General features: G+C 43.0%; 1 protein-coding gene across 1 annotated transcript in view; it reads right to left on the bottom strand.

Annotated features, from left to right (window-relative positions):
• slc45a4a (solute carrier family 45 member 4a) overlaps nt 1-21,323 on the bottom strand; it is a 68,108-nt gene extending 46,785 nt beyond the window's left edge. The window contains exons 1-2 of the mRNA XM_030063042.1: nt 21,167-21,323; nt 18,296-18,381 (exon numbers count right to left, since the gene is read on the bottom strand). The gene's annotated coding sequence lies outside the window, so the exon portion shown is untranslated. The remainder of the gene's footprint in view (nt 1-18,295; nt 18,382-21,166) is intronic.
• Between the last annotated feature and the right edge of the window lie 3,076 nt (nt 21,324-24,399).

The following is a 24,399-nucleotide window of genomic DNA, read 5'->3' on the forward strand; positions in this document are numbered from 1 at the left end:
ACACACTCACACAAAGCAGTGAAGACTATCTGATTATAGGTCTAGGCACCATGTTTTTATTCTTCCTGCGTCTCCACAACATAAGCCTTGCTGCTATAGAGTTACACCTCTGCTTCTTCTGGGAGGCAACATAAACACCGGGCTCACGTGAGAACGAACAAGAGAGGGGAAGGTAAGGAGAGAGAGAAATGACAGAGGAGACGGACAGAGAGAAGGGGGATGGTTATTCAAATGAAGTGGAATCCACTGGAATTTTAAAAAAACATGAGAAGAATGCTTGATTTGTTTCAGATGAGAGACAGGAAGAAAAAAAAAAGAGATGAATAAAGACAGGACGGGAGGGAAACAGGGGCAGAACCAAGGCAAAGGAGATGCCTGCAGAGTTTAGAGTAGAGTTGGGACTGATCTGATCCAATATCAGTACTGGGTGTCAAGAGTGATGTAATTTACACATCGGATATCGAACTGAAGTTACTGATCCACGAACCGATCCAGATTCCATGGTCTGATTTTTTTATGAATCATAAATATGTAATGCAATTTTTTTTTTCTGTCTCCCAGAATTCTATGCGTTACATGCACAGGCGAAGCTGGCACTGGACCTTTAAAGACTTTTTAGATGGGCGATGAATTGCATGCGGCTCCACGCTGCTGCTCTGCTGTACTTACTGTGTCCTGTGTGAAGGGATTTTAAATTACATCAGGCTGTAACCACGCTGTAACCATTACAACGACCATGGTGCTTCAGCAGAGAAGCAACACAAACAGTGCACGCCCTAAAAAAACAGGTAGAATGTCTTACAAATGTACAAATTTGCCCACTTGGAAAGTAAACCTTGAAGTCGAATTTGGGTTGTGGGCAGAAGAGCCGTGAGACAGTGAGAGGAAGACGATCCGTTTAGTTTTATTATGGGAGCAGGCGTACATTCTGCGCTGGCTTCCGGATCTGACTTTGGTGCGTTCCATCATTTGATGGTAAAGCTTGACAAAACATAACACACCTAGTGTCTGCTGAGTGGTCAACTGGGTGACCAATTTCTCCATCTCGCTGTCAAAAGTTCAGGACGAGTCAGATTTGTTCGAGGAGGTGGGCAGGCGCACGCAACTCAGGAATTAAGGCAAGGCAATTTTCATCGCCCATGTTCAAAGGCCTTTAGTCTGGAACTGGTTGAGCTTGTAACAGTTTAAGAATTGCTGTGTGGTTTAGCATAGCCTCATGTAACCTTACACATAATACCAACAACAACAAAAATGATAATAATAACAAAAATATTCAAGAAATAAGAGCTCTGGTATCAGTATCGGAAGATATCCAAATTCAGGCATCGGAAGCAGGTCGGAACTGAAAAATGGATATCAGTGCATCTCTACTTTAAGGTCATGGACATACTAAGAGTCCACCATCTCCGCCATCTGTGTCTCACAGATCAACACACACACGCACACACTGACTAACACACATACTGTAGTCCTAGTCTATTTTAGTGAGTGTTTATTCTTGTGCCACAGACCAGATTACCTGTCTCACTGACCTGAAATAAGGGCAAGGTCAGTCTTTCTCTCTCTAACACGCTGCCTTTCTGTTTCCTCCAAAGGCTAAAGAGACAGTAAAAGGCAAACTACATCCATCGGAGAGAGAAAAAAAAAAAAAAACACTATGTGGATGAAAAAAAAAGTGCAGTACAGTCTTGTGGACATCAGGGGGCAGTGGTGAGCATTTGCTAAAAAGAATATATAACGCTCGGTGGAACTAAATACTATAAATTGATCATTGTACTGTTATTGTTTCTCAGGAAAGTGTTTATAGTTAAGATATATTTATAAGCCAAGCAGTAAATGGTTATAAAACTGTAACAATAGCAGTGACGCTACGTGATATTGGCTGGTTGCATCACCAGAAGAAAAAAATTACAACATTTCATTCACCTGTTTATCCGGCATTTAAAACTGAAACTGAACTGGGGTGGGGATACTAACCTAGTTAAATACAATATTACAGAACATTTGGACCTGAACAAACACACAGTTAAAAAGGAGTCATGTTTTACAAGCTGGGTGCATTTCAAAAACGCAGATATTTTGGCCTGAATTTCAAACATTTGGGGTCAACATCAGATTACATTTATAAATTGCTCTTGTCGGGAAGCTGTTGTTGCACTCACAGAAATGTAACAACAGTCATGTAACATCAAAGTAACTTGATGAAACACAAGGTAACAGGTCACCAGAGAGGAGAGGAGAGAAGTGAAACTAGCTTACTAACTGTAAATAACAGAAAAAAACACAATACAGACTGTACATAAATTAGGTAAATAACATAAATCAAATATTCTGTTTGCTTTGGGGGAGGCGTGGGGTCGAGTTGGATGGGTAGAAGAAACACTGGAAGTCCCAGGTGTTGGAGCTGCTGCCCAGCACATGAACAAATGTGTGTGTATGTGTGTGTGTGTGTGTGAGTTGAGATCCTGTCTCTAAAACCCCATTGGCATTTCATCAGGTTGTCTGGACATGACTTCTGCAGTCACACACAAGCGCAGCACATGCACAGAGATGCAAATACAAAGCACAACATGCATGCAACACACACACACACACACACACAGACAGTACTGACCCATATAGCTGGATATAGATTACAAGGCAGCAGACCTCAGGATCAAGTTCACATGCTGCTGGGGCCTATGGGTCTTTGTGCGTGTGAGAGTGTGTATGTAAGTGTGTGTGTGTGAGAAAAGGTGAGCAAAACAGAGAAAGAAAACATATTCTATTGCAGAGAAAAACAACTATTCTTTTGCCTGCAGAAAAAAGAAGTGACCATTAGAGGAAAAAAAAAAAATCCCCAGTGGTCTGATGCGTGTCTTTATGTGCAACCATCTGGGAGTTTGTGGGCTCAGTTGTCCATGAAATCTAAGAAAACCTTTCCAGTCGAGGAGGAAGGCCCAGATGAAAAGGCAGTGAGGTGTAAGCTCCAGATATGAAGCCGCTCCCAGTGGCTATAGGAGGTTACTATCGCACTTTACACAACACAGTGCTTGTGATCGGGGCTGAACAGGTTCATTTCAGTTCAGTCTGTTCCCAACGGAAAAAGAAGCTGCTATACATTCACTAACTGTTTTTAGGGAAGTGGTCACAACTGGATCTGACTGGTCGTGACAATCCTCTCGAGTCAAGTGTGTGATCACTGAGAAAAAAAAAAAAAAAAAAAAAAAAAAAAAACTTCCTCAAATGATCTGAGACAGAGGGTACTTCCTGGTCTATGAAGATCACAGGCCTGCCATGGCTGGCACACACAGGAAGTGGTTCTTTTTTTTTTTTTTTTTTTTTTTTTTTTTTTTTTTTTTTGTTAATGCATGTGTGAGTTAGTATGTGTGTCTCAGGGAATTAAGATGTCGGTGACAGACGTTTAGCTTCTGTGTCTCTCCCTGGGTCTTCTGACTTTTACAGAGACAGTGACTGGAGACCTTTCAGTCAACACACACACACATACACACACTTGTTTGAGAGGAGATGACAGTTTTAGGACAGCCACATCCACGGAGGAATATGTATACACACAAAACCATGCATGCGCAGACACGAACGCCTCAGTATTCCCGGTATTCCCGCTCTGTAGATGATATTCCCATCCAGGGTAACCGTATTCCCAGGTTTGGGAAGCAGATGGCAGGGATAAGGATTAGAGACAGAGAGAATGGGAGAGAGAGAAGAAAACAGAGACAGGATGTGTGTGTTATGGTGCAGTGCTGCTGCAGTGCAGAGTGGGGGGAGGGGGTGGGCGGGCGGGGTGTGTGTGTGTGTGTGAGAGAGGGGGGCACATGTGGATCAACGTGCACTAGAACCAATGACAAATCTCTTACTCATAACACACACACACACACACACACACACACAGCTTATAGCACCATACTGGCTGGTATGAATATGATGTAATACACCTGCTGTTTACACACACACACACACACACACACACACACACACACACACACACACACACACACACACATGCAAACACATTCCAGTATTTGTAAGGACCTTCTCTTGACTTGGATTCATTCCCTAACTAACAAGTCTAACCTAATGCTGCGTTCAGGTCATGTGGGAAAAGAGGCAGAGGTAGGAAAAAAAAATCCCACAGTGCGAGTGTTTGTGTCAGTCGGAAAGCAAAGTAAGTGAACAAGACTAAAGTAAAGCTTATTTTGTTTAAGTCTGCATCAAAAATCGTTCATTTGACAAATTCTATGCCAGTTCTATGCCAGGTCGAGTTGGTTTGTTGGTGTGAAAATAAAAACCTTGGATGATAAAAGTACCATGCAGTTGGAATTATTTGTTTTTGACACTTGCCAGTTTCCAGATATTTATCAGACATATCGGTGCTTTCAGAAAATAAATCCTCGTTGTACTTACCAGTTGGATGTAAATGTGAATGCTGTTTACAAGTTGGATTGTACTTCTGTGAAATCACCTCTGCCATCCCGCACATGCTCATCTACACCAACTCCGTTCCAAAAACCAACGAGCTGGTGTAAAATTCATTCAGTAAAGGTGATCTAGCATCACTACGAACAAGAAGCCGACAATCACCTTTTGCAAAGTTAGTCCAGAATGCTAATATAAGGTTATTAAATGTGACATTTTGAAAGAAGCTTCGGTCAGTATTTCATATTACTGTGCGGATTTGGGAACACCGTGCAAAGATCATAGTTGATGTTCTCTGTCGTTATCCACCTTCTGCCAACTGCAGCCCATTAAGAGGCAACGGGCAAAACAAAACAAGACACTTCTGCCAGCAACAGACCAGAACACTTGATTGATTTTAATCGGTAAAGGTAGCCTCTTCTCTACAGCAGTGACTCATGTTTAGATTTCAAAATATTTAGGCTGTACTGAAAAACAACTAACATGAGAGAAAAATGACTAATATCTCAAAACATGATCAAACCACTGGAAAATGACCAATGGTGATGTAAAACTGTAAGCGAAAAGTTAAAATACTTCAGACTGGTCCTTTAATTTAGTTGCCCCTTCTCAAAATGAAAATAAAAAGGTATTCATTTTAGAGTAAGTTTTTTCAGTCTTCCTCATTTCTGTATTTGTAGTCTCACCAAGATAAAATAGAAAAGAGCACACACACAAAATAGCTAAATATAAACCAGGGATATCTGAAAAACACCATTGAGTGGGTGCAGGTCTATTCAATACATTCAAAATAAGACTGAGCCGTCCGATAAGATAGGTTTATTTCCAAATTTAGGTTCTAAACTTTTACTGCTTTTTTTTTTTTTCTTTTCTTTTCTTTTCTTTTTTTTTTTTTTTTTTGGTCTTAGCTTCAGCTCCAAATCACTGAACTGCAGCTTGAGGACAGTCATCTCAGTCATCCCAGCCAACAGGTTGGATATTTATTAGGTGGTTGAGTAAAGTGACCAATAATTAATGGTGAGTAAATCAAATAATGTGATCAAGATAGATCAGCAGTGGTTAAGATACTGTAATTACTTATCATTATTGATTCATCCAGGTTAAAGTTACAGGGACAATTCACACTGACAGACATGTCTGTATGCGTTGAGGCCTGTGGAGCCAACTTGACTAAATTTCAACCACAGCCGCTGGGCAGGTATGATAACAGCTACAAAAGACACATAAAACAAAGCATGCCTCAGGATATTTGAGTACGCTGGTTGTATTTAACCCTGTTTTTAAATGGATTTTAAATGAGCACTATGTGTGACTGTCCTCCATAAGTGTGGGCAGAGTGTGTGTCAAAGGCAGACCTCCTCACAGGTAATTCCACAATCCCCTCTTGCCATTGACCCGGTATGTCTATCATCCCAAACTTGAACCTGTCCCTGCCACAAATTAACCTGAAACACACCTGGTGTTTCTGGCTCAGCGGGACCATCCAGCTGCTCAGGCTGACTGGAAAATGCTGTTTATCTGCGTATGAGGAAAAACTTTCATCTATCATTTGTTTTGCTGTCTGTGGCATGTCCTACTGTTTAATACTTACTGGATCACACTACACAGAGAGACAGTCATTTATAACAGTGAAAAATCAATTCGTTTTGAAAACAAGCCCAGAAGAGAAGAGAAGAGAAGAGAAGAGAAGAGAAGAGAAGAAGAAGAGAAGAGAAGAGAAGAAGAGAGGAGAGGAGAAGAGAGGAGAAGTCCATCGGGTGTTGTCGTGTTGTGTCAACTAGCTTAGCAGCCAGTAATAGCCCAGTCATCCTACTGATTATTTTTAGACCTGCGAGCTAACAGGCAAGCTAGTTAGCTGGCCCACATACCATTCACACTGCTGCCGGTTCACTGTCAGAGCACACATTTTGCTGGGAAAAGGAAAACCAGCACTTTCAATGACTGATCTTTATTTGTTTGGGCAGCATGTCAGTGGACTATTAAGGCTCTAAAGGCCTCTGCAGCCTGTTTTGTTCAAGGGCTCCTCAGTTCAGTCATTCACTCTCTCACCTCCACAAAAGGAGGTTTAAGTCTAAGGTCAAAGTCAGGATCTCAGCACAAAGCCCCTGTCCTGACAGCCCTTTAAGTGACTGGACCAGAGAGGTAATATTTGCAGGCTGTGATAGCTACAGACTAATTCATGTGTAGACTATAGCACCACGCCACGCCATACATACTAGAGCGCCATACAGTTGATTGTATGCTGCACTTGATTCCAGTGAAATGTGGCAGGCTGGAGTCAGGAAATGTGCTTTTGAGCTACAGACACACAACGGATGGTTTCTAATGCTAACCAGATATCTGATGTTAGTGATGTGCTGCGAGACTTCTCCAGAATCAGCTCTTTCTGTCATCGATTCCATCATTTAGGCTACGCTGACTGGCCAAATGGCATGAGAGGAGCGAGAGCAGCGCCTTGAGTTATCTCTGTCGTTGTGTGCTGTGGTGGCTGCAACGCCCCCGAAACCGCAACTGTTGTGTCTCAGCGCAGAAGTGTTTCCTGTCTGAATGTGGCGTGAGCGCTTCCTTTATGGATTTGATCATTCAACTCTATCATTTCCTAGAATTTAAGCTAGAGTCAGAATCAATCAGCCGTGCACCACCAGCTAATGTTAACAACAAACAAACAACTATTAACACCTACCTGCAATCAGTTACTTTATTGGTTTGATGGCTGATGTACAAACATGTCATGCTGAAAACCAAACATTAAGTTTATTCAAAGCAAAGGCATTCCATATCTTGATACACTTACACTCTTAACTGCTACTCCGGTATATACAGACTGCTATTGTCAACTGGCATGCTAACAAATAATAACAGACTGCCGTTCTAATAAGCATGTTAACTGTGTTTCCCCTGAGCGCTCCAGCGGGGCCGTGCATGGCTTGACTGCGTGTGAGCAGAAGGTCTGAGCATTTGAAGCTGGATGCACTGAGGTTTTTGACAAGTCACTGACAGCAACCTTGGCCTACTTCTGCACAGGAGTCACGTTACTGACTGTTCCCTGCCACCACACACACACACACACACACACTTGAGCCCCCAACAACAGTACAGTACCCCCTACTCTATCTCACATTACTGCACCCCCTACCTGCATCCTGCTTCTTTGACCCCCGGGGCCTGCCCCCATTGGTGAGGAACAGTTTGTGTGTGTGTGTGTGTGTGTGTGTGTGTGTGTGTGTGTGTGTGTGCGTGCGCGCGCACGCGCGTGTGTGCATATGTGTCTGTGGTTGGGTGTGCGTGCCTTCACCCCCTGGGCTTTTACCCCCATAGGAGAAGCAGCATGCGTGAGAAATAGACAGAGTGTGGTGAGAGAGCGAGAGAGAGAGGGAGGGAGTGTGTGTGTGTGTGAGAGAGAGAGAGAGAGAGAGAGAGAGAGAGAGAGAGAGAGAGAGGGAGGGAGAGAGAGAGGGAGAGAGAGCCTGTGTTGTTACAGAGCAAAAGGCAATTTTTACAAACTGTACAAACCTGTTCAGGTTTCTGAAAACCTTCGAGTTTGTAAATTTGGACCCTGCCCACACACACACAGTGGAATATTCCACTCTGGTGCTGACACAAACAAACACACGCATGCGCGCGTGTGCACACACACACACACACACACGCGCGCACACACACACACATGCATGTGTCTAATGCTGATAAAGACTAACAGAAAATAACCCAACTCTCTCCTTCACTCTCTCTCATAGCATTAAAAATTCTGCTCAACTATTGAAGCAATTTGCAAGGGCAACAGCTTGTTGCCTGAGCATTGTTGCATTAATGACATAAGAACATAATATTGTCTCGGTAGCCATGTCTGACTTCAGTGTCCTGTTGCTCAGTAACATCAGAGTTAGACTGTTTGAGACACTGGAGATCTTTGCCTTCAGTACTGACCTACAAACACAAACACCAGACTCTGTATCTGCTTTCAAGACAGAAGTTAGGACTACTGTCAGTATTTCATCTCAACAAACTATGTACTCATTCATGAAATGAATTGCTTTTGTAACTGTTGTGCACAGTTTATTTCAGTGTCATTGACAGACTGGCGAATGTCTTGGCATCAGTCCCTCCTGAAGTGCTGTCCACCAAGTTGTGCACTGACTTTGCATCTTTTTTCAAAAATAAAACTCTGAGGATGAGATGAACTGTAACTCTGTTACATTTAGCTGTGCCTCTGCATAAAACCACTCTACTTAATTTGGCACATTTTCACCCGCTAGACTATGCAGTCTTGACAGAAATTGTTCAACATCTTAAGCATACCTTGACCTGCCTTGACAGCCCGTCTTCAAGCTTCGTTGAACAGGTTTTTAACTGCGTAGCATCAGATGTGCTACAGATAGTTCATATTTCTCTTCAGTCAGGCTTTTTACCAAACGGCCCTGAAGACCACACTTATTAAAATCACTCATTAAAACAAAGTCTAATCTGGATGCCTCAGTAATAAATAATTACAAGCTCAGATCCTACATTTTTTAGGAAAGCTCTTTGAAAAAGCTGTTTTTCAGCAACTTCATGCTTTCTTGGTGCACCACATGACAACAGTCCTTTACATTTTCTGATTAAGTGCATTGAACCGATCACTGAATGGTTGCCAAATTTTTCAAAACAACTACTTCAACGACCTTAAAAACATAGCAAGATTTAAAGGATTTCTGTCTTAACAAGATGCAGAAAAACTTGTTCATGTGTTTATTTGCAACAGGCTAGACTATTGCAATGGTGTCTTCACAGGCCTTAGTAAAAATTTAACACAGATGCAGCTCATCTGGAGTCCTGACTAACATCAAGAAACTGGAAAACATTACACAGGTCCTTAAATCCCTGCACTGACTTCCTGTGTCAGAGGATACATTTTAAAATCCTATTACTGGTCTATAAAGCGCTAAATGGTCTTGGACCTAATACATCTCTGATTTGCTTGTACGTTATAAAGCATCCAGACCCCTCAGGTCATCTGGGAGAGGTTTGCTCAGTGTTCCCAGGATCAAAACCGAGCAAGGTGAAACAGCTGGTAGTTCCTCTGCTCCCCACCTGTGAAGCAGCTCCCTGGACACCTGAGGTCGGCTAAAACTGACAGCTCATTTAAATCAGGTCTTAAAACATTATTGTTCCCAATAAATTAAATATGTAACTTATTTTTAATCTTTAACTATTTATTCAAGTTTTATTTATACACTGAGTAATTAAACTCATTCACAGTGTCACTTACATGCTTGTTTTTGCTTTTGTTTCTGTTCTTATTGTCTTTTCAATGGATGTATTTCTATACGTATGTGAAGAACTTTCCCTTGTGTCTGAACGCTGCTGTATAAATAAACTTGCCCTGCCTCTGTAGCTGTTTACGGCTGAACCGAGAGGGAACTGGCACATGGAAGAAGTTATGTCTGGGTTACATACAAACCAAAATATGACAATAAAAGCTGTTTTCAAAATTGTTGTCCAATAATATTGCATCAGAGCACGGCCTTTACAGATAACCGCATACAAACATAAAAACATAAGGATGTGTGTGCCAGCAGGCTTCCTGCCATGTTAGCCCGTGGGAATGAAATGTGACTGCAGTGCTGGGCATGATTAGCAACATTTGATTGGGCCATGTGATCCCTTAAGTCTTCAAATATGACAAAAACTCCACCTAAGGGCTGCTGGCAAGCTCCCTTTAACAGGCAAGAAATCAAACTCAGGTAGCACAAAACTAATTATATGCAAACAGGAATGCTGTGGTGAGTAAACAACACAAAAACAAATGGCACTGCAAGTGGCAGCGTGTCTGCAGCTGGATTTACACCACTGTATCGCAGCTGCTATGTTATTCCAATGTTGCTGTGATCCACAGCACCACTGACAAGTGAAACGGTGACACCAACAGACAGTTTTGATATTATGATCAAGTCTGGCAATGCCATTTCTGAAACCTGACACCACATAGCCTGCGGCCAGTCATTATCATCTGTGATGTTACCAACAGCTTCGCCAAGAAGTGGAGTGAAAAATACCCACATCCTGTCATGTTCTCATCATTACCAAGAACAAAAAACAATAGATAGTACATCTAACAGACCAACGTGCAGACAAATCCATCAATTTGGTGCAAGCTTTATACAAAGGCATTAAATTGCACTGAGTCCTCTGGCATGTGGGCACTACACAGTAAAGGCACTGAGCAACACAGAAACAAACCATGTAGAAAGGCAGAACGAGGGAAATGAGCGAGAGAAAGACAAAAACAGCCTTTCTTCAAATTTCTTCAAAGTGATTCCACAGACAAATTCCCTGCCTCAAAGTGTAGATCAGGGTGCTATTGGTGACAATTTCAGCCACAGCCTCAGAAGACTTCGGGTACTTAAACGTCAGATGTCTGAAATCCGCTTAACTGGTAAAAATGTCTATAGTGTATCTACTTCTGTGGTATAATTTTATTTTTCTGTGCAGGGCTGCCGTGTTGACCCTCTTTTCCTCTTTCTTTCAACAGGCAAACAGCGTAAATGTATTTCTGTGTGTGTGCGTGTGTGTACCCTGCCTGTCTGGTGGAATCCACTTCACTGTTCAGGTAAATATACATGTATAACACACTGTGGCAGCACGTGTGTGTGTGTGTGTGTGTGTGTGTGTGTGTGTGTGTCAGCCTGTAGGCCATTGCCCTGTCCATTTGTCTCCTCTCTCATTTTTTTTTTCTAACAGTTGTTGCAGGGCTGGACTTTAATAGTGGTTTGACTCGTCCTCGTTGACTTTCCCTGTTTTGCCCTCGGTGGGAGCCCCTTCCACCATCACACTAGCCCTTCCACTTGTCTGAAAACCTCAAGCGAACTTGGTGACATCAACCCTTCCAGGGCTGAGGGAGTGAGTCAATGATGGCAACTCCACAGGTGTAAATTAACCATGAGACCCTGCAGTTTTCCATTATTTCTGATGTGCAGATGAATGATAGCCCAGTGCGAGTAAACAAACCAATATCCCTATGATGACAGCATCCCTAAGTCCAAATTCACTCATTGCTCAGTGTAAACGGCTCACCCTACCCACAAGGAACTATAACAACAATAATAAATATCAGAAGCAGAATCTCAAAAACAAAGTATGATGCAGGCCTCAAATGACGATGTATTGCGATCATCTCCACGAGGAATCTCCTCACTGAAATGAACTGAAGCGTACAACTAGCTGACAATGCATCATAATGTGGGCTTCCCCCGTGCTCTCCAAGGGGTCTCCGTGTTGTTATGTCTCACCAAGGGCCGAGAGGAAATGAAGCAACTAATGACATGCAGCACAGGTACCTGCTGCCTGTGTTTGACTTCCCCATTGTCATCAGGGGGATTTGAGGGGAGGCTGTACAATAAGCTGCCAATTTGATAGCAGGCATACTCATTTCAGGATGCCCTGCACCTCCCCTTGCTAATGAGGGGTGCAAACTACTGCATAGTAGTTGCAGTAATCAAGTGTACAAGAAAAGCCACAGCTATAGCTTCTTCACAGCCTCACACTGTGATAAAATTACTACAAGGTACGCACCTTGCAGCCCAGCAGAGCAATATTTATGGATCTAGCAGCCTTCTCCTGTGTTGCTGAGGTCACTGACGGGACACACATCCAAATCCCTTACACTCTGCCCTTGTTAAACAATCCTGTTTACATAAAAGCTTGCCAACATCAAAATCTTGAGGTCTTTTCAACATTTTTTAATGTCTAACTGGGACAAGTTGGTTTGTGTTGTTATTTTTGCATGCCGCATGCATCCTGCAACACCCGCTGACCTACCTGGGTAAACATCTGCACTACACACTGATCTACTGATGGCACATCTCATTTGGTTGGGGGGAGGGGCTACTTTAAATAAATATATTGGTTAATTGATTAATTGGCGCCTCTTCTATCCAGTCCACCTCATCTGTTGTGATTATAACAAATAACCATAAGTGTGCATGTGTGAGTCCATTAGTTTCAGTGCAGCTAACAGTTGCTAACAGTGTTAATGACATTGCTGGAGCACAGCCAGTTCTCTTCTCTCTTCTGTCACCATAGATACCTGTCTATATGTGCATGTCTGTGTGTCTGTGCACATGCATTAGTGTGAATCTGGTGATGCTGGCCAAAAGTTTTTCAAGCCCTCTTTTGGCTCACATGTCGGCTAAAATAAAAACAACAACAACAACAGCATTCCATTGTGACAGCCTGCGTCAAGCCCACACACCACTAAACTAAACTGCCAGACAGCGAGACAATATAACATTAAAACTGTTTCACAGAGAGACACACACAGAGGGAAGGATAAGACACAACAAAGAGCTCGGTTTAAAACCCACTGCACTGTCCCTTCGTCCAAATTTGACCTCAAAACCCTCGGCCTAGACAGCAGCCCTCTGCTTACACGTCCATGCAAGCCAACGCCTTGTCTGACGGTGTGCCACTACCAAGTGAACCAAATGAAGCGAGCGTGAGTGGCTGCTCAGCCCTCCGATGTTCCCTCGAAACTGAGGAAATGAAAGCGCTGGCTAAAAACTGAAGAACCAAAGTGAAACTCCACCAGACAGAGCACAGCGGAGGAGGAACTGACTACATAGCTCCAAATTAACTGGCTATAATTCAAAATACTGAAAACAAACTCTTAATTATAAAAAAATATACATATATTTATATTCAGGCATAAAATAGACGTGCATTTGCCACTTGTGGTTTGAAAACAGTTATGTGCAATAATATAAACAGGAATTACTGTTGTGCTCAGACAACGATGAAAAAGCAAAACATGGTTAAACTACTGAGAAAACATAACACCTAACTTTTTAATGACTTCTCCATGATATGATGCAAGAGTAAGGCATTTAGATTGTGCCTTGCTAATTATTATTGTTTTGTGTGTTATAACTCATTTATCCAGTCTCACCCATAGTCCTCTGACACAAACAGCATAACAATATTTAAAAAAAAAAAACAAAAACAAACAAAAAAAACATGTTCCTCAGCCTGTGTGCGTGTGTGTGTGCCAGTGATGCAAGGCATGAATGTTTTTTAAGGTTTATGGGCAGCGCTGCAAAAAATAAAAACATATGCTGCAACTCTGGCAACAGCCAGCTGGTGATGGGCATTCTCTTTCAACAGGAAGTGATGACAAAAGAAAGAGTGTGTTAGAGCTGCTGCAGCACCTCATACCCCTGCTCACCTTAATTCCTCTCCTGTGAGTCATCCATCTGACACACCATTAACACTCCAAGTGTCAATAAAAAGTAAAAATGAAAAAAAAAAAAAAAGAGTTTGGGGCCATGTTAGGAGAGGACGGTCTGACTACCTGGTATGCACCTTTGCCCATAAAAAGCTAAAGGCAGCCACCATGTATGAAGCAACAAAGACTCTGAGCCTCTGGCATCCAATGGGTTGTCTGCTAGTTGAAGTGTGGGGTGGGACATCAGTCTGTCATGGAACATTTTGTACTCACAGTGAATCAGTGCAGATGTGAACAGCGATTAGGAAATAACCCAAGACATTTTTTTTTCAAGAGGCACTGCCATACAGTAATATAGGATGAGGCTCATTGGGATGTAAAAACTTGACTGACTTGCAGTGTTTTTGTCTGCTCGACCGAAAGAAGCAGCCTTTCTGAACAGTACAGCCCACAGATGGAGGGGGAGAATGTCAAACGTATTAAAATGAACCGCAGGCAGCACAGCGCTGAAGCCTGGTAGGGCCAAATTTGTTCAAGCTTTTCACGCCATTAGAATCCAGGGTTATTCAACCCCAATGGAAAAATCTGACATTTACCACGACTGCATCCTAGAGGTCTGAAATCGGCCTTGGACAAGAATTCATAAGCTTTGCAGAGATTTACTGATTAAAGCAATAGTATTAAGGCTCATACTACACTACTGGTTAGCTGCACTAGGACCAGCAGCAGCTAAAATGACAGAGAAGCAGGGTTGTGACCCACAGGTCGGCGCTTTGATCCAGGCAGGAGCAATGAATACGAACGATCCCTCTGCCCCGCAACAACTGCCGCTGAGGTGCCCTTTACAGAGTTATACTGCGCCCACACAGCCATCAACTTGATCAGCCAATCGCCTGAAGTTCATTCATTTTCTATGGAGCTCAGCGACCCGGCAAACTCAACCAGTGTCACGACTGGCGGCAGGTTTGACTACCAACAGCCAATCAGAGGTTATGTTCTTCGTCATTGCCCTGCTGATGTGCCGGCGACTGACGAGAGAGAGAGGAGGGAGAGGATGGAGAAGTAAGACAGCGAGAGGAAGAGAGACAGACCGAGAGTGAAGAGGAGTGGAGGAGAGACAGAGAGAGAAGAGAAGCCTGAGTGGAAAGTCTCTATTCTTAGAAGATGCTGTGTATTATTGAGGAGCTCTTTGGCTTCGGTGTGTGTGAACGTGTCTGTCCTCCACATAATACCCAGGGCTAAATATACATTACAGTCATCTGATATTGCCTTTGATAACAGGGAGACAGAGTCCTGCAGGAGAAAACTAACCAGACATGTCGTGTTGTTGACGCTCTCACACACACGCTATCAAAACACATATAAAGGCCAGTCTGATCAAACCGGAAAAACATGGCAAGTCAGTATGCGCACATTCATGTTATATAACCCAATCCAAAAGCATTTTTAGACTGTCAGTAAACCAAATTGAAAACAAACTGTCCAGCTATATGAAGCATGCCTTTATTTATAGTAAAATGACCCATTGCTATGTGAGAGTTATCGATGTGGATCTCATTTCCACTATCCAACCTAAAGCTAGCCTGTTGGTTTGAGCTTTCCAAATTTATGTAATCGGTCCAATAAGCTCCTCATCTGCCCTCCACTTTACCCCCTCAACACTTCAACTTCAAAACTTCTCTGGAAACGCACATTGTGCAAATAATCCCATTCAAATTTCAAAGCGAGTGCCTCTGTCACTGCAGTCAGCAATACAGCGACAGAAAAAGTTCATTTAAAGCAGCTCACCGTGCAGCTGAAAGTCTGCAGCTTCACCACATTTACAAATTAGAGGGCTAGGTACCAACCTTGGTGCTTTTGAGGACCTAATCACATCAGTACTACAGAGCACCTATTCATGTCAGATGAATTAGTGCCAATTTCGGCGCCTTGAGAGCGAGTTGTGTTGTGAATTCAGGTGAATACTGATAAGATTCCTTATGAGCCTTTCGAAAAATTTCTCTCTGTTTACCACTTTCTTTTGCAAGTGCACATATCTGGGTGAGAGTATAGAGAGAAAGAGAGAGATAAGAGAGGTGTATCAAGCAATATTCCCTCCTCTCTGGTGAAGAATACACGATAACACTCACACCAGAGTCTCCGTCATGCTCTTCCTCATTGGACTCTGCTCGAGATGTGCATGAGGACGAACACAAAGTCAAAATGCCAGCTGCTGTGAAGATCACACAGCGAGCAGCGGCGGTGTGTTCACGGACCTTGCCGATGGCTCGGTCCTTTCCATGTCAGCCCCCTGTGGGCCAAACTCCCTTTTATGGAGGGTTTGACGGCGGAGAGGCCAAAGAGGGCTATCACAGCTTCCTGGCTACCGCTCCACAGTTAGTCGGTGACTAGATATGACTGGGACAGGCTGGAGGCTGTGGGGATGGGTTTGGGAGGGAACAGGGAGGTAGGGAGGGGGTTTATTTTGTGTGGTATGTTAAACAAAGTGTTGTCAATACTGAAGAGTTTTTAATTGAAATTACATTTTGTGTTATTACAAGCTGTTCTATTATTTGTCTCTACCTGCTCAGTCATCATGTCCACATTACTAATGATTGTTTATCAGTAATCTCTTGTGTGTAAAGATCTTACCTGTAGTCATCCATACAGTATTGTCACAATATCAATACTGAGGTGTTTAGTCAGAGATAGTGAGAATTGATTTGGTCCATTTCACTCAGCTCTACTATCAAGGACAAGAACTTGAGTGAACATCATCATATGTGTGGTGCTTGTTGCCACCTAGAAAGACAAACACTGAGCGACCGGTTAAAAACCTCCTCAGAGTGTTCTGTAAATGTTCATACTGATCCCCTCGATTAATCGATAAAGGTAAAACTGGATAAACAGACTGTCCAGCTTTTCCCATGGCTGCTGAACCTCAACAGGGTTTCAAACAATATCACAGGAGACGCAGCTGCAACAAGTGCATGTGTGTGATCGGGTAGAGATAAGGGGGGCTTTTGATGCCAAGCCACATAGTGTAAGTGAGACAACACACACGCACACTTGTGCTCGAGCCGGGAAACACGCACTCGCTCACTCTCTGCTGTCTCTCTCTCTCTCTGGATTGTGTACAAAAACTTCACACCAATAGGAAGTTGTGGGAAGTGGGGTTATCTGCAGACAGCATCAGTGTTTCAGATACAAAGCTAGATCTCCGGTGAGTGTGTGTGTGTGTGTGTGTATGTGAGTGTGCATGACAGAGAAACAGAGAGTGAGAGGGTAAGGGAGAATAGTTGTGTTGAGTGTGTGCATGTCTATCATTCTTCAAAGTGAGGACTCCACCTAAAATACTTCTGTTTCACCTCCATACGTTAACCTCATCCATCATAAATGTGTGTTTGTCAGCTAGAACCATCTACTAGTGCAACACTTTGATTCAAAACAACATTAAAGTCTAAATAACATGGAATATTATGTTTTCCAAATTGCTGGCTAATTTCTCACACACACACAAACCATTATTTTTTACTTTTATATCAAAAACCAATTGTTTCAGCATCCTAGAAAATGGCGAATCTTCACTGGCGATGCCATGCTGAATCAGTAGATGTCAACAAACCAATGAAATCATCACATTTTTGAACAGTCATGCTCCTCCCCTCAAATAAAAACTGCTTTTCTCTCTGTAACTGATCTCAAGTCAAAGTTCAAAATACTGTCAAGTTCAAAATACTGTTTTATTGTGACTTTAATGCTGAGTGATTTGAGTCAAGATAGCCTCAAATGAACTGAACAGTAGTTTGTGATCTTATCTTCCATCTTATCCAGAACATATTACTTGTATCTGTGTGTGTGTGTGTGTGTGTGTGTGTGTGTCCAAGTACCTAGTGCTGTTTACATACAGCACCAGGTATCTGTGCATGCATGGATGACGGTGCAGGGTTTCTATTTGAATTTATGCATATGAGACTGTGTGCATTGTTTGCATACCATCTGTGCCAATGTGGGTGTTTGTGCGTGCGTGTGTGTACATTGTACACGTGACTCGGTCTTTGCATGACTAATTGTGTCTGTGCAGCTGACTGTGTGTTTGTGTGTGTGAGTGTTAGCTGACTCAGCACCAGTGCATAGTCGGCAAACATTTCACGAGGAAGGGAAGTGTGCTGGTTTCATTTCAACCGAACTGGCTGATCTCAAACACACAGTGACACTAAACTGAACGGCAACACACACCATGTCAAGGTTGACCAAGCAGCAAGAAACAGAGACTGAAAGATTTTAAGGAAGTGGTGTGGAAAATATGCTGTGTGTGTGTTTGTGTGCGTGTGTGTGGTGGAGCTGTTGTGTGAATCCTGTCAAGTTGGTCCAAATCACGAGCAAAATCAGAGCAGAACCAAACCAGTGGACGTCTTTGCAGTTTCGTTCTGCTAACGCTCGCTGCCAGCGGTTTACAGCAGAGTAGAAACACTCGAGGCTTGAATCACAATAGAAAGTGCACATGTGTTTGTCTTCCACATCTCCCTTTACAGCTCTTTGTTTTGTTTTGGGACGAGACCGAACATCAGGATAACAGACACAAGCAGGACTTTTTACAATGTGGTGTGGCGACTGAGAGGACGGAGGGTGGGACTGAGATGGGGATAACAGCTCTCGTGTGTGTGTGTGTGTGTGTGTGTGTGTGTCACAGAAACTCACCAAAAGGCCTTGAAAGCTTCATAAATGTCGTTGAGACGTTGTCTTCTGGCTCAGGTCACAAGGTAACACTGGTCCTAAAGTCGCACCTACAGACACACACACACACACACACACAAAGAGTGTTAAGAGTAATACATCAGTACAGCGGTGTTCCAGTGAATACATCTGTTTAACCATACACACTCGCACACACTCGCGCGCACACAAACTGACTAGGTCAGCCTGTACACTAGATCAATACTACGCCAACACAACTTTGAAAACACACACACACACACACAATTTCTTTCTCACACTAACAGTCATATACACACCAGATTGAATCAGTACTTGCCAATTTACCAGGACACACACACACGCACATGCACACACACGCACGCACACACACACACACACACACACGACAATGCACTAAATACACACTGACGCTGTGAGTCAGTCACAACACAGGCTCATATCATCTCTGATGTAACAGAGCAAAACACACACTTGCAGACATGAAAACATGCCAGGGATGGGATGATTAATCAAAATCCAAAGTATCATGCTGAAAAAAATTTGACAACACCTGTCACGGGGGCGAAAAAGGAAGCCGCATTTATTCTGCTGCAGTAACCACAAATGAGATGACTACCATCGCAATTTCATAAGCGATCAATCGAAACTATATTATACTTGCACGTTGTAATGACAGCACATTTACATTGTCCTCATTGTAATAAGCCAGTTCTAGAAAGATCTGTGGCTCTGAAATACACACAGTTTTAAACAGTGATATTTGGTTGTCACTGAACACTTATTTATGACATTGTATAGAATTGTATAGAGAGAAAAGCATACTGTCCCGTCCCTAGAGCATGCATGGACTTGTATTATGTCAAACCAAAGCCATCCTAGCAATGCCAGCACCCTCAGGCGGTTAACTACTGCTCATCTATAACAAACCGATGCAACACACAAAAACACACCAACTTGACGCGGCGGTCAGTGAGAGAGAGAGATGGGACCAAACTAAAAGTGGATACTAGGAATTGTTAATTGCACTGGAACAGCAGATTGAACAACAGATTGCCCTTTACAGCCACACACTGCCTGCACTCACTCTCTATTTTCCATTATAAAGCTGAGCAAGGCTACAAAATAAACCTCAAAAGCAGCACCAAAACAATATCTGGATGTGTGTATGCGTGGGTGGGGTATATATGCATTACCTTGCCACCACAATATGATTTGTATTCTGGTTTTCATAAAGCAGTACCACTTTGGGGCAACTTTTAGTGAGCTGCTGCAGGCACCACTCACTCTTTCTTTGTCCTGCCGGTGGAAAACCGGACACTTGTCATCAATGATGAGCTTCCGGTTTCAGCCTGCTGCTGGGATTGTGTTTTACCATACTGCATTAAGCCCCGACTCGAACAACGACAGAGCACCTGAGTGTCCTGAACAGGAATAGGACCCCGCATAGTGCATGTAGGCTTGAACCGCCATCCAGACCCAACAGGCTGAACGACACTGCAGCAGCTGTTTCACCAACAGGGATGCTCATACATTTAAAGCCCCTCACAATGGAAATCCATATTTTACATGAAGGTAAGCAGTAGCCTATCGGACAGCTGTAAATCACAGCGACGTACTTGACGGAAAATAACATTCATGAGTGTTACTCTGAGAATGTCATCAGTTTTTGCTGATGCTGCAAGCTGTTTCTAATACAGTTCACCTTCTGCTGTATTTACAACTACGTCACTGTTCAGGTCCACACTGAGCGCAGACACAGGGGGAGCAGGGCTGTTGATTTCATACTAAAATCAATGTGGAATAGGCTTAAATATTATCTTGAGGTCACACTGCAAGCCATCGGCATCAAACACACACAGAAAAGTGAAACACCAACAATCTGCATGATTTCAGACTCGCACCAGCACCAGCTACTGATAAGGAAAACATCAGCACATAAATGATTCACAGCATGCTGCGCTCCTCATGTTTATTCATTTTTTATTGCCATAGTTGCCATACAAGCAGCTCTGTTTCCTAGCTCTTCTCCATTACAGGAGCCCGTTATGATCCCAGGTATGTTACTCACTACGACTCTGTCCTTGGTTCCTTGCGAGTCCAGTGACCCGGGAGCTGAGGCTTATGTTGCACTCACTGTTGACCAGTCACATAAATCCCTTTAATGCAGAATGCAACAACAAACAATGCAGAGTCGCCTGCCATATTCACCTGAACCTTTACTTGGGTTGGTTGGGAGGGGTGGGGGGGGGCTGCACTGTTTTTAGGCCTGTGGCTTTAAATATAAAACCCATTCGGACATCCTAATTTTAAACTCATGTAACACTTTATAATTAGAGCAACCTAATTATGCAACCTGTCCTGTCAGCCAGCCAGTCAGCCCAGGCAGAGGGGGACTGTCTGCACCTCCAGCCTCTCTCTCTCCCCCCCTCTCTCTCTGTATATGTGTGTGTGTGCGTGTGTGTGTTTCCAACTTCTATTCTGCTCCATGTACGGACTTCTCTATTGACAGTCAACACACAGGACAAAACACATCTTTTGCCGCATGTTCGCCTCGGTAAGGACGCGGCAGACGACGACAGCGCTGTTAATGTTGTCGATACACACTGACACCGACTACTGTACATGCTCTGTCTGTCTGTCTCTCTGTATCTATTTCTCTGTCTGTCTGTCTCTCTCTCTGTATCTGTTTCTCTATCTGTCTCTCTCTCTGTCTGTCTGCCTCTCTCTCTGCCGCTCTCTCTCTCCGTCTGCAGCCGCAACCTGAGATGCTGTGTCCGCTGCCAAAGCAGAGTACCAGCAGGTTGAAAATTCAAGTCGCCCCGTTGTCGGTGTTTGACCGTGCACGGCGCTCACCTCTCCGGCTCGTTTCAAAACTGTCGCGGCTCCTCGGTGTCGTGTAAGCGGCGTACCGTGCGAGCGTCCCTCGGCCCTGCGGGAGCTTTGTTTTGGTGCATAGGTTTCTCTGGTCCTTCTGCAGCCGAGGCTAGGGCTTTAAGTACGCCTTTAAAGGAATATCTGTCGGAAGAAGAAGAAATGCAGCGCTGACTTCCGTCAACGTCACGGCTGATTTGCATAAAGTGGGCGGAGTCACGGAGGTAAACAAAGTCAGGAGGTGCTGGAGGTGTTGTAGGCGTGCCGCACGTTTTGGTGCATATGCATGGGGAAGATACCCGGGGGCGAAGAAGTACGATGTCATCTGGTCCGACTGGACCTGGGTCTGGTCTGGTTTTCGTTTTTTGCATTTTTTCGTAACACTGTTTGTAATAGTATGTCTATCTATCTATCTATCTATCTATCTATCTATCTATCTATCTATCTATCTATCTATCTGTCTGTCTGTCTGTCTGTCTGTCTATCTACACTACTCACAAAAAGTTAGGGATATTTGGCTTTTGGGTGAAATTTATGGAAAATATAAAAAGTTCACACTACAGTGATATTATATCATGAAAGTAGGGCATTTAAGTAGAAGCATGCACTGGTTATTTCCTCATCTCAAACAATTTCTTGAAACAAAAGCCAACAACAGTGGTGGGTATACCGCAACAAAAAATGTCAGTGTCAATAACTTGTCATGTGCCCTTGAGCATCAATTACAGCTTGACAACGACGTCTCGTGCTGTTCACAAGTCGACTTATTGTCTGCTGAGGCATGGCATCCCACTCTTCTTGAAGGGCGGCCCTCAGGACATTGAGGTTCTGGGGTACAGAGCTCTGAGCCTCTACACGGCGACTCAGCTGATCCCATAGGTTTTCTATGGGATTCAGGTCTGAGAAAGTGCAGGCCACTCCATTTGAGGTACCCCAGTCTCCAGCAGCCATTCCCTAATGATACGACCTCGATGAGCTGGAGCATCAAACACCTGATGTGAATTTTGCCGTTAAGCTCCTTGTTAGAGAACAGCAACTTGTGCAAAAAGTACTGAAACATTGAACAGTTGGACATGTGCATTCAAAAGTTTACAGAAGGTCACATTAAGTTCACCTGTAAAGGTTATAATGCATTTTAGGTTCATCCTGAAATTTCACCCAAAAGCCGAATATCCCTAACTTTTTGTGAGTAGTGTATGTATTTAAGTATTTATCTATCTGTCTGTCTTTCTATTCATCTATCTGTCTATACCTGTGTTTCTCAAGTGACTGAAGCTTTGCTGGCAGTTGATAAACCATAAAACATACTAAAAACATAAAGCAGAAATTACATAATGTAAACACTGACATTAAAAAAAAAATCAGATAAAATCATATAGAATGTGACACAAACTACTAGAATACTGAATAAAATAGACAAATACTCACATACAAATAAATACAGACAGGTAAATAACATATAAGGAAGTAGTAGTCAAGTAATGGTCATTGTACATACTTGACTCTCACTCTCACTCTCTCTCTCTCAATCTAGTGAAGGTTTATTAGCATGAAGTTTGAATACAAGCATGTTGCCATATTAGACATTTTCAATGAACAGTGACCAGTTATAATATTCATTTTATGAAAAAGAGTAAATAAACAGGTAAGACAATATCATATTGTAAAGTGTGGTTGTACAGTGGCTAAATATCTGATATATTGGGTTGCGTCTCACATTCTTGTCCTCTGCAAGTGGTGCACAAGTAGAACTGAGTTCTGGTTTGTCATTTGTGAAGTTAAGAGTTTGAGTTTAATTGCTTGAACTTGGAGAATAATTCATGGCTTCTTATTTTCATGTATTTTGAACATGTGATGAAAAAAATATTTCTGTCTCAAGCTCTGTTCTGCACAGGACACAACCCCCCTCTGCCAAACCTCTCTCATCTGTCACGGCATGTATGAAGATTCATCATGATTAAAAGCAGCAAGTTCTATTTTTGGTCCAGAAATTGATGACGAAATAAAAGTGAAAACAAATCGAACAGGAGTATCAGAGAGGAAGCAGGTGGAGGGTGACAAGAGGGGCGAGAAACAGAGACAGTGAGAAAAACGTGACCTTTTCAGATAAGAATAACACCTTCTGTGCATTCAGATGTCTCGGATCTCACACATGCACACACACACAGGCACACACACACACAGAGCATTTTTAGTGCAGCACTGACATCCAAAGTTATATCCAAATGTAAAAGCACATTGCAAACTATATGCACAGACTGTCAGACAGATCAGGGTGTTTCCCGTGAAAGAGTGTCCTCAGTCTGAGGTCATTAATGGCATTAAGATGTTAAGAATGAGCAACAAGTTGACGCAAAAGGGACGGCCAGCTGTTGATTTTCTAATAGAAGGGCATCTGCTTTCAGTTATTTCTTAATGAGACTACGACAACCTTCACATTTCAACAGTTTTCCATAAAATTTGAGGAAAAGGAAAAAAAAGGACTCAACTGAAATGACTAGGCTGAATGGGAAGTGAACTCAGCCCCCTAATTTACCTAATGCATCACTCACATGACGGACATATATTCTCCATCATCATCCCGAAACTGAAAACTAACACGCACGGCCGGAGAAGTCTGGTCATTCTCTGCTCTGAACCACAGAGAAATTTTAATTTCATTTTCTTTTCCGAGGCAAAGAGGACCAGTCAGACTGAGAAGTGACTGATACAAAACGGTTTGTATTTCAGCCTTGATATTGATTTTCACTTTGCGAGAAATGAGATGTAGCTAATATAAAAGGCTGTGGTGGCTGCTGCAGCACGAATAGGAGAGGTAAGAACAGGGCAGATGCAGGAAGGGAGATTTCTCTCACAAGAACAGTAAACTCCTCTGTCATTGTCTCTTCAGTTCCTAGCGCTGGAGTTTCAGGGCACTGTGCCTTTGTTCAGGAGAGTCAAGTATGCTGTTGTGTTATTTCTGCCACTTAGTAATACAAACTGTATGAAGCTGTGTGTTAAGGTACAGTGCGAACCCTGTGATTGTGTTTGGTTTTTCTAAGTCTTTATTTATTTATTTTCCTGCAGCATTAGCCTGCTGGAGGTAAAAGTTTGCGGATTAACGGAAACTGATTAAGAGCTGCAGCAGAAACAGAAAACAACTTAACTTCCAGCAGCACTGAGGACAGAGCAAGCCTGCATGGTGAGAGATTTACTGCCGCTTATGGCTTTATGTA

This window comes from Myripristis murdjan, chromosome 11 (assembly GCF_902150065.1).
Source record: "Myripristis murdjan chromosome 11, fMyrMur1.1, whole genome shotgun sequence".
In the NCBI taxonomy this organism is placed as follows: domain Eukaryota; kingdom Metazoa; phylum Chordata; class Actinopteri; order Holocentriformes; family Holocentridae; genus Myripristis; species Myripristis murdjan.